Source organism: Protopterus annectens, chromosome 9.part0, assembly GCF_019279795.1.
Source record: "Protopterus annectens isolate FY-2018-M chromosome 9.part0, PAN1.0, whole genome shotgun sequence".
In the NCBI taxonomy this organism is placed as follows: domain Eukaryota; kingdom Metazoa; phylum Chordata; order Ceratodontiformes; family Protopteridae; genus Protopterus; species Protopterus annectens.
In genome coordinates, this window is record NC_056743.1 from 1,220,886,514 (window position 1) to 1,220,898,837 (window position 12,324).

Sequence of the window (12,324 nt, forward strand, 5' to 3'; positions counted from 1 at the left end):
AACCCCCAGCAACTGATCCTACCACAGATAACTTCCTTTAAGGTTGTAATTAAATCAACAAACAAAAATGAGGGCCTTACCTTGTACCAAGATAAACCACTTATTTCAAACAATCCACTGATCAGTTGCTACAAGCTGTCCAGGTAGGGATCAAGAAGACTGATTTGGTTTGTTCCCAGCCTTTTCAATCCTTCCTCTAGCCAGCCCATCCCACCTTACCCTCCTACCTATCCTGGCCCTACCTGCCCCCCCCTCCCCCCACTGAAACCTGAGTCCGAGCTGACCTGCCTCAGACAAATTGCAGATTGCTGCGATTTGGCTTGCAATCTGTTGTTTACTATTGTAAGCCTTCTGTACTTGATTTGGCACGGTACATTAGGCCTGTCACCTGTAACTGTAATTGCCTTCTGTTGTCAGAAATGTACTCACTGCTGTTTGTTTTGTATTTTCCAGTGGATGAGGAAAAAGAGGAGAACAGAGTGACCTATCTAAGGAGGTGTGACATGTTTGCTTATACTGTAGTATTTTAATGACATTTATTTCACATTTACTCATTTGTCATGTTTGTTTTTTTCTCTCGTTCTCATTTTTGTTCTGTTTATTATCCTTTTCTGTGCCATCAGTTGTGGTGATGTGGTGGCCATGTTGCTCTGCACTGGTCACCACATCTACCACTGGGTCTATAACAACCTGTGAAAAGTGACCTGTTTGCTGATGGTCTTCATTTCCACCTCTCGAGAGGAGGCCAAAGCCTCCTCATCCGAGAGTGGTGCAGAGGGGTTTTCCTGGCTCACCCTGGGGAAGTGCAGCAGCAGGTGAAAACCAAGGCAGACCAGTGGCTGGGTGCCTACAGTGGCATTTGGGGGAGGCATCTCATTGTGCAGCTGATTGAGTCTCATGGCCAGCTGACCCCATCCGCTGAGTGACAGAGAAATTGCCAGCCCATGATGTCAGCCACAGAAATGATTGATATCTGGGTGCATTCCCTCTGTGACAGTCAGGCAGGCCCTCCTTATTCTCCGTCATTGTGTTCATCCTTACATGTAACTGTCCACCCCAGTCTGTAGTCTATTCCTCCTTTCACCAGTTGTCCATGCTCAGTCCTCATCTCTTCACTATTGCGCTCCCTTGTGTGCTATTACCCCTGCTGTCAGTATGTGTCTGCTCTTTATGCTTGTTTGTCTGCTTTTGCTTCCTTCCCTATACCTTCCATCCTATCTGTACTTTCCCCTTACTAACTTCTCCCACTACGTCTTAAAATAAATAAAAATAAACCATGGGCACCTTTATCTCAAATTATGTATATCCTTCTTCATCCACTTATCTTCTCTATCATCATTCTGTGTGTTCCTCTGATTGCTATTCCCCATTTCTGCCTTACTGTCTCCCCTTTCCACTCCATTTATATAATGACAAGAGTTGGCACTTTGCTGTGATTTCCTAGTATGGCCTGCTTCCAGCACCTATATTACAGCTAATGAGAGACTTCCTTCAGCACATGAATACATACAGTGTTGGGAACACCACCAGTCACCTGACCACACTTAACACAGTCAATCCAGAAGCATGTTTATTGCCATTATTACAGCTATGAAGTTTCGATACACACCCCTGTCCTCAGCATGACAGTGCTATGCCTACACTCATGCATGCCTAATCAGTGTCGAGCCGCATCACACTAAATTGACAGTGCATTTTACTGCTGCATGATAGTGTTATTCTTTTTTTCTAAATGCATCCCCAATGGATGCTGACTTGTCTTCTGCTGACAGCTGAAGTTATGATGAGGCAGGTGATGCAGCAAGCACAGTTAAGAACAGGAAGGTACAGATATAGACAGGATAAGAAAAAGGTGATCATCACAGGCAGACAGCTGTAAAACAAAGAAAATGATCAACTGAATAAAGACAGTGGGAGTGGGTGGTTATATGTGGAATATTTATTATTATTAATGTTTCTGCTTTGCCGTAGTTGCTTATTGATCTTGACTGTGAGGTGGGGAGACAGACAGACAAACAGATGGGAGGATGGCAGGCAGTGAATGAAAGCTTTAAAGAGAAAGATTATATGTTTGGGGACAAGATATGGAAGCTATTTCATTCATTGTTGAAGCTTATAGGCAGACTAGAAAAAACTAATTAGTATAGGGCTGTAAAGGAAATAGTTTGGACTTTTAGAAATGTATAATATTAAAGGAAAAAGCACCTTATCCCTCCCTCTGTACAGCACCACTGACTGTCATGTGACCACTGCACTTTACCCAAAGTCCTCTCTGTAGCCCTGTTTATTCCTGTATGTAAGTCTAGGTGCTATACTATGAATAATGAAAAAAAAAATAATGTAGATGGTGAAACATTTTTGCGTTTTTTGACTTTACTGATTTAAAAAAATACATACAGAAGTCTAGTTACCTTTAACTACCAAGTCAGACAACCAACATGTGCCTTCTAAAACTCCATGTAATTTAATTTATATGTTGTTTGCTCTGTCACATTTCAAGCACTAATGGTCTACAGTTTGGAACTAATAGCAGAAATGGTGTGGGATGTATCCTAATCTTCCAACTAACAGAAGTTGTGCCAGTGGAAATACATAGGCCTGCAGACAAATTCTAGTGCACCTGTAGATTTCTAGCCATGTCTGATTAGACCGGACACAAAGTATAGTTGTGTAAGTAAATTTACCATAACAGCAGATGTCTGAATGATCACTGCTGTAGTAGTCTTATGGGTTGCACCCTGCTAAGGTTATAACAGCCAACCAGCCAACCACACAGACAGGGATGGCCTTAAGTAAACTTGTGCGGTAGGCAAATAGGCTCAATGGTGCCCCCAAGTGCTATCCCATCCTTCTTCTCACATTATCTGGATTACTTTTTACTTTTTGTATTCTTCCTTTTTCTCGCAGTTTGCCTTACCCTTCGTTTTTTCCTATAATCATTCATTCATTCATTCATTCATTCATTCATTCATTCATTCATTCACTCAACATGTTCTAGCTAAGCAAGACTGCAGTCTGATAACTGTGTAGGAAACAACTGCATTAATCTGGGGATCTGAGGGCCACAAAGCTCTTAAAAACAAGGAGGTTTCTAGATGCTTTGAGATGCATTTGGGAGATTTTTAAACAAACCTTTTTGTCCAATAATTACCCGAAAAAAAAAGCATGATCAAAGAAAGAAATTTAGTATCCCTCTTCATTTTTTTCTGCATCCTTTCAAGACATCCTAACTGACCAAGACTACACTACAATAATTGCAGTGGAAATAACTGTATTAATCTGGAGGTCTGGCCTCCAGAAGCCATGAGGTTTCTAGATGCTCTGAAATGCATTTTAAAGTTTTAAAAAAATCTTTTCTTCCAGTGATGACCTGAAAGAAAACCGTGATTAAGGACAGAAATTAGGCTAACTCTTCAAGTTTGCTTTTCTTTTCTTTCAACACACCCTAACTGACCAAACCTACCCTGTAATAACTAAATTAAGCTGGGGGTCTAGGGGTGCTAGACACTGTGAATCCATATGGTTATAGATGCTGAGAGGTGCATTTTAGATCTTTTTCCAACCTTTTGAACCAATAATAGCCTGAACAAAATTATGCATAATGAAAAGAAATTCAATCTTATTTATTTCAAGGAAAAAAAATAAGTTGTATCCAAGTTTTAATGTTCAAAGCTGAACAAACACCAAATCACATACATATATCATATATAGGTATAGTACCTGCCCCTCTACCCCCACCTCAAAATATATAGTCACTTTCTGTGCATTCTTTCTGGTGTTAAATTGGGATTAAAAGTAAAGCACAAATGCCCACAGTCATATTTTAATACTGCTGTCATATTTATATACAGTATGCCTCCTCACCTCTACCCTAAAATGACAGTCACCTTCTGTGTACCCTTCTGATGTCATACTGGGACAAAACTGAAAATGCAAACAGAATATAACATATTTACTGTCAGACATATTTACGTATTTACTCTCCCCAAAAGACAGACACCTGTGCATGCATCCAGATGTTTGATTGTGTAGAAAATGAAAAAAAAATAATGATTACAATAATGTTTCCAACGTGTTACTTCTAGAGACTGTGCAGTACTCCTATACAAGCTATATTGACCCTATGTGCACCCCCTAAAGTGTATGAGGAAAGATAAAGAAATAGTGACCACACTGTCCCCAGACCAGCACAAGATATAGTGATCTCTGAGATTTTGGAGGAATGTTAAAGAAATAATGACAGCCCCCCCACACACACACACACAGGTACAGTGACCTTCTGTGTACATGCATGAGCAGGACTAATTATAGACTAAATGGGGGTTCAGGGCACAGGCAGCTGCTAAGTCCATGATAAAATCCCCATAATACACATTTGGTATGTGGGGCCACCAGCACCCAGAAGTTCTGAAAGTCCAATTAGTCTGTGATTTATTTATCCCTTATTTTTTGACAAACATGTGCTAAACTTATCAAGTGACAACAGGGTCAGTTACTTTCATCTAGACAACCTCCACCAAACAGTTATAGCTACTTCTATGTAAAAATCAGACCTCTGATTATAATAAAAGAGGATGACCATGTAATGTATTTCACCATTAATTCAAACAAAATGTTGCTACACATTAAAATATTGCATAGTGCTTCACAAAATCACAATAGTCCTGCAAAGCCAAAATAATCAGTAAACAGCAGCAGGCAGTTAGTCACTTTCTTCCACAGAAGGAAGCCACAACAATTATACATACTCTGTCTGTGCATGCCAGGTGTACAGTTAAGTAGTCCATCATACTTCTCACAAAAGCACATTAGTCCTGCAAAGCCGGATAGTACCTTTTAAAATGAGGAAAGACAAGAGGATCAGTTACTTTCATCCATCCAGCAACAACATCTGTTGGCTATCTAATATTATTTCACCTCCACACAAACAAGATGTCACACATTAAAGTATTCCAAAGCAAGTTGCTTCACATAAATCATAAAGCCAGAAAAACAGTTGCAAAATACTTGATCATTGTCAGTGTTATTGTAAAACCAGTTATAACACTTAATCTCACAGCTCCATTCCCATCATCCCAATTGCCCACATGAATAACAAAGCCAGAAATATTATACAAAATATCTGGGTGATCACTGCCACCATTATTGTAAAAGCAACAGTAACACTTATTTCATGGCACCATTCCCCTTCATCCAACCTGCCTACACAAATCACATACTCAGAAATATTGCCCCAAATATCTGGTTGATCACTGCCAGCATTATTGTAAGCCAGTAATAAACACTTATATCATGGTGATATTCCCCTCATCCAAACTGCCCACACAAATGACAAAGACAGGTATACCTTTTTGTGGCTGGAAAAAAAAAGAACTGAGGAACCAGTAGGTTGTTCCATGGTAAAGCTGAAAAAAATTCCAGATTCCGTTAAGCCTGGCAGCAATAATCAGTAAAACAGGTAAATACGAAAAAAGACACTTTGTCCACCAAAAATTACAGTGAAAAGCATTTTAAACACTAACACTAGCCCCCAAAGTAAAATACAACGTTTTCCAAAGAAAATGTACTTTTAAATGAGTTTTTAACAACTTTGTTTTCAGCAGAGGAATCAAAAACTAAATCTCTCTCCAAAGGAGAATTTAAATCTCATTTTTAACAATAACCTGGGAGGTTCTGAGAATGCAGCCATGTAAACCTCCTCAAAACAATACCATAGCCCTTGAAGACGTTATTAACAGAGTCATATACATACTGTATACGAGTTGTGACTTGAACAATAGAAGAAATTAAATTATTTAAAGCAAATTTTCCTCACAAGAAGAAATTGCAGACAAAACATTTTTCATACATTCACAATTAGTCAGAACAAGGCTTAACAAATGAGCCTGACAATTAAAAATTCTGAAAATCAGAGTTGCAGAAACATACACTTTTTCCCATACTTATCAATAATATTCCCATCCTTATCAGAAACAGTAGGACTGGAATTAATAAGTGTTCAGCAAAGAGGAATTAAATAAATCTGTAGCTGTTGGATCTGGTTTGGGAACAGTGTATAAAAACTTACAAGACTGAGGATTATTATATATCCTCTCTGCCTTTTTGGGAGCAGCTGGCTGACTATCAGGAAAAGTGTAGGTAGTAACACATACATCATCCAAGACAGAAAAAACTGAAGGAATGGGTGCAGGTTCTGGAAATTTCTTCTGTAACAGCTCATAGTTTCTGAGGGACTGAGAAACCTCAGTGTTCTCCCACTGAAAACATGCACATTCTAGAAACATTCACCGAAACAGAGAATGCCCCACACAGAGAACCATAAACTGAGCTCTCATCTGAGTTTGAATCAAAAATCTGAGGAGAGAACCCTGCACCTGTCCCTTCATTCTCTTGTCCAAATTCATAATCTTGAATCTCTTTGGGAAAGGAAGTATCCTTCTTTCTTTTACCAGAAAGTACCTTACAAGAAGGATCAATAGCCTGGATTAAACCCTGAGCCAGACCCAGTAAACTACTCCTGTCTAAAGAAATTTGAGGAGTAGATACATGATTAGTTTTCTGCTTCTTTCTGACAAGAAGAATGGGACCAGCAGTGTTTTAGTGGCAGCAGCAGCAGCTTCCATAGAGATTGGCACAACATTCTGATAAAACAGAGAAGCCTTCCCTGTTCCCTCTCCCAGGACTGACAAGGGTAGCTTTCTCTTGCCTACTGAGGGAACGCCAAAAACTACACAGGACGTGGCTAACCCCTAGTCCATATTGGCTGTAGGTGCTACACCACAGGGATTTGGGGTAAAAGATGAGTGGTTTGAAGTACAACTGGCCCAGCAAAGTCACCCATCTGCAGCTGAAGCAAATTGCTAGCCTGCTCTGGTGGCAAAAGCTGTTTGCTTAACTTTTTCTTTTTGTGGCTGCAAGAAGGACTGACCATGTGACCAACAGTTTGTTCCTTGGTTAAGTCGAAAATGGTGCCACTTTTTCAGGGAAAACAAACAGCAAATGGTGGTAAAAATAAAGGTCACTCTTTTCCCCAGACAAACACACCAAAAAGCATTTTAAAACACTATGGCAGCCCCACAAAGTAAAATAAACACAATTTCTCCCCAGAAAAAAAGTTTTTCAATTACTTTAAATAGCTTTTAAACTGACAGGAAAAATGCTTCTGTTTAAAAGTACAGCACAGTCTCATGACAGTCTGTTAAAACACAAACTCCTAGCTTTAAAATAACTTTACTGAAGGGGAAACAAAATTATTAAATGGATGGGTTTTCCCCCAAAGGGAACTTATATGCCCAACAAAGGAACAGCAAAAGCCAACTGTCGATCCTCGAAAGCCTCAGAGGAGTGTACTCTTTAGTGGCAGTAAAGCTCTGAAGGGCTTGGTACACAAACTGGACTTTTGGTCAGCTCTGCTCAAGCTGCCTGACAGTTTGGATGTGTTGAAGGTGCCCTGAAGCTTTGTAAGCTGCCTGGCTATTATATCCTTGGCAGAATGTAACCCATATAGCTAAGGTTACTGCAGCAGTGATTAAATAATGAACATGTATGAGTTCTAGGTTTATGTGCTGAAAGGTCTGTACATAAAACTTCTCAGCAGAGCTGTGACATGAGTTAAGACTGATTGCCGGAATAATGAAGATTGACGTAAATGTATTTGGTGAAGATGGCTTGCTTAACTGTGAGGCCAGTAAAGATTGTCACATATACATTGACTACACTCTGAACAGTGACATCTCCTGTGCTATCTAGCCAGAGACAGAACTCAAATGAATACAAGCAGCTGATGTGATTCAAGGTGTAACTAAACTTGACTGAAATGTTCCCATGTTCTTAGTCATTAGAAAGATTGGCAATGTATAAAAATGTGTTGACTTTACAAAGTCAGTATTGTGCATTTCCATTGGCAGAGGCGCCAGAAGCTGTTGAAGACTGGGGGTGAGAGGGGCATTTAGGGACCTAAAAAGGGCAATTTTTTTAAAACTATTTACCACCACAACATAAGTTCACTTGGAGGACATTTTAAGCTTAGCCAGTTTCCCTTTTGGTGCTTGAATTAACATTTCCTGATTGGTTTTACCTATCATATGGCTGATAATTGTATATTAGCCCTAGTGAGAGTAAATCTGATCATACTACAGATAATTTGAGGGGACCCATGTAAGGGATGCGGCATTTAGGAACTGCCTCTGTCCATTAGTGGCATGAGAGGCAACTTTGGAGTACATTTTCTATTACCCATCCTTAGATCCAAGTTGCATTTGAATGTGGACAGGGATGAGCTTTGTTTTACTTGAATGGATAGTCTGTTCTGAAACAGTGGTAGCCCCTGCGATATATATCCATCTCTCCACAACATTCACTTTAGATACCTGGACTGAGTATTTCTGATGCCATTTGACTTGCTGATGTTCAGCAGGTCCATCTGTATTAGGTCGGAGGATGCCTTATATGTCAGACATGTCACCTCTAAGCACTCTGTAGGATAAATCTTTGAGGTGGTCCATGCAAGACCTATTGTTTAGGACTTGTATTCTTTTAGTAAGGTATCTCTGTGGGCATTCCAATTGATGCATGGGTTTGGATAGATAAATGCCAAAGTGGGCATTATACAAAATGATTGACCCAATGAGGGTTTTGTAAAGGGGGACAATAACATCTCTAGATCTAGTCACAATCAATTTGTTTATAAGCTGTAAAATATAGAAAGACTTTCTTATGACTCTGGGCACATGTTGGTCAAAAGTTAGGTCACTGTACACACAAATTCCCAAATGTCAAACAACTGGGTCAGTTCTCAAGGCACATTGTCAATTTGGCAGTTCCCTGAAGTAGATGACTTCCCAAAGGATATGATATTGTATTTCTTAAAGTTTAGTTTCAATTCATGATTCTGAAACCAGTTACTGTTTTGGACAAACCTTCCTGCATGATGGTTAAGTTATTTGGGGATTCAATAACTGCTCACAGCTTGCAGTCGTCTCAGACTTACTCACACAAAGCCCCTTGGTATTTTCTTCTACTTTCGAGATGTATATACCAAACAGAAAACTCTCAGCACCGAACCCTGGGGGACTCCATTGGTGACTGGTCTCTTCCCCTAGTTTGATCTCCTGCATCCTGTGAACAAGCATACATATGTATGTTCTTTGATTCACCCTCCTGATTTTATTAACCTGATTGTATTAAATTATATTCCTTGTATAATACAGCACCACTTGTTAGAATGTGTTTTAAATTTGTAGTTTGGAACAGTCTTCTAGTGAGCAATGAAATAAAACGTATGAACCAATAATGACAAAACTACCCATTTCAGAAAATTTCAACCATAAAAGGCCACTCAAACGTCTGTCATTACAATCCACCAATATCAGTAAATATGCAAAATCTCTGCAGAAGTAAATCATCTAAATAACTGTAACTAATGAAGAGGTTGCTGCTAGCAAACAACTTTATATTTCATTGTTTCATCTACAAAGTATCTGTTGCTCTTAAAGAATAAATTGCCTATGCTGCATTAAAAAAATGGTAAGCTAGTAATTTTGCAATGGGAAATGGATGGCAAACTGATAACAGAAACATAGTTACCAGGTAACTCCTCCAAAGGAGGGTATTCATAGGACTGCAGCATCCACTCCCTTTAAAGTACAACACAGTACACTATCAGTGATCCATCTGCATAGTGTGGGAGTAGAACCCACAGGCTTTTGCATCAAAAGCAAGTATACTACCTGTTGTGCTACTAACAATGCAAACAACTTTGAATAAGTAGCACTAAACTCTTCCCCTGAAACTCTCAGCTCCTTCTAAAATCCACTTGACACTCAACTAAATCTCTCAACTTTGCAGCACAAGAAATCTGGAAAAAGCCAACATTTATTTGGGGGAAGGGGGGCAAAGGCCCAAAACCAGGGACACATTTTAAATATTGCTTGTATAATCTTAGAAAGTTGCTAAAATAAAGTGTTTTGTGTTACCATGTGTTTCCTGAAAGATAGGAAGACTCAAACTTAAAGGGCTATCATTATTTAGTGAATTCAGTTCTCACCGATTTGCCAGAAAGCCACAAATTTTAAGAGGAACAGAAAAAAGGTATGAGCCAAATATTCTGTGAAAATCTGGACAGTTGAGAGCTATGGACTCAACTCCCTGAATCACAAGTGGTGGTATGGGTAGAGAATTCAGGCTATTGTTTGAGCCTGAGTAACACTAACCACCAGGTATACCTAACTGGGGCATTTTACACACACACACACACACACACACACACACACACACACACACACACACACACACACACACACACACACACACACACACACACACACACACACACAGGGGAGCAGCATAACCTGCAAATAAAAGAACAAAACTCTCCTGACTGGCATGACTCTGGCTCTGGCAGTACCAACAGAACAGCGGCAGCATAACTCCTGTAACACAGAGCAATAAGAGAACAAGAACAGGTAGTTTAGTTAGTTTAACTTTGGCGGGTGAATCCACATAAGCACAAAAACTCCACTTCATTCATTTTTCTCGGCATATCTTACAGCTGAAAAAGTGTGGGGGGGGTTCCCCCTCCCCCTGGCTCTATGGTTCCGGCACCCATGTTCATTGGCCAGCTTGTTTGAAAATTGCTTAACTTGTTTTAAGAAAGGGTTCTCACAGTTGCTATATAAGCCCCTTGTTTGCACTAGTTTGCACCTATTTTAACACAGATTTACAGAGTCTGGTGACCAGCCACTGCTCTACTATCTTCATCTGAACAATCTGAAGCATCCGTTTGTGTGTAGAGCACATTCATGCAGCACAGTGCAGTGGAGGTAACCATTGGCGGTTATAGATGCAAAAGCAGATTTATTTTTCCTTAGAAGCTGCCTGTGCTCCAACTGAGGAGTCCCTTAAATTGTGCTTAGCTGCTCAGAGAGCACCTTAGCTCGGCTTTCTACAGCATTTGCCAATTTAACTGAAATCTCCTGATCCCTAATAGTCTTGTACCCCTTGAGAGCCCCAATAGTATAGACCCAGCATTAAGCCCCCAATAAAACCACATCCTTCCTCATTAAAGTAAGCAAATTTACATCTAGTATTATGGATGGTCAGTTCTCCTCCATTTCTCCTGCCAGCCTGATTGACATGGGTATCCTGAGGCAGTGTAGCAATTGTCTCATGTACACTCACAACCCACTACTCCTAAACCACTCAAGCTCAATTTGTGAGAGATGCATGTACACTAAGAATTTGCAATCTTTGCTCTCTCATTCACAGAACAGTGACACTGAACAGGTTGTCAATCCACATACTACACCTCCTGCACAAACCACACTCTCAACACATAAACCATCATACGCAGAGGTACTCACCAGAAATTTACCTGAAAACCAGAGACCTCCGAAACACAAATGTGCTACAGCTAATACAGAACTACAACATTCAATACACATAAAACCACAAGCACATGTGTCTCACCAAACAAGCCCCTAAGGCAAAGCACATCTAAACCAAATGTTTTGGTCACAGGCAACTCTATAGTGAGACACACAGATATCCCACTCACCAGGCTAGACAAGGAGAAGGTTACAGTCAGCTGTCTGCCACCAGATCTTACACACACTCAAGTCTTTCCACAACAAGTACTGTTATGACTCTATCATAGTTCATGTTGGTGTGAATGACTTGAGACGTACCTCACTGGACTATATGAACAGAGACATGACTGAGCTCTCTGAATATGTATCTCAGGCAGGTATGTCCTTAGCACTGAGCAGCACACTACCTTCACCTAAGATGATTCCACAATATAAACAAAAAAATATTGACTTCAACAACTGGCTTAGTTTCTGGTTAAGGGGATCCAGTACCTGTCAGCCTGAGATGACATGGTAGATAGACCACGCTGCTTTTGCCAGAGATGGTCTTCATCTGTCACCTCTGGGATTTTGGTTACTGGCTAAGGCTCTTGCCTCCCCACAGTGCCTTTTTAGGCAATGTCACAGCAACAAAACTCCTGATGTAAAATATATATTCAAAAAACAACCTCACGGTTATGCTGCCAAATACTAGGAGTCTAAACCTAAAACTGCACTCACTGGAAGCAGCCCTCACCTTAGAAGATGCTGACATCTGTGCAGTCACAGACACTTGACTTAAGGCCATGGAAAGCACCTCAGCCATACTGGGTTATAATGCCTTCTACAAATTCAGACCACAAACTGAAAGTAAGAGAACTAAAGGAGGTGGAGTATCAGTATTCATCAAAGATAAATACACCTCTACATTGATTAAACAAAATGATTCCCTTGAACTAATCCAGTTCCAGTTGACTGC

At 40.1% G+C, this 12,324-nt stretch overlaps 1 protein-coding gene across 2 annotated transcripts in view; it reads right to left on the bottom strand.

The window, feature by feature from the left end:
- The window catches only part of LOC122811956 (solute carrier family 35 member E4-like), a 98,786-nt gene that overhangs the window by 45,917 nt on the left and 40,545 nt on the right, over positions 1 to 12,324 (bottom strand). The gene's annotated exons all lie outside the window — the stretch shown is intronic.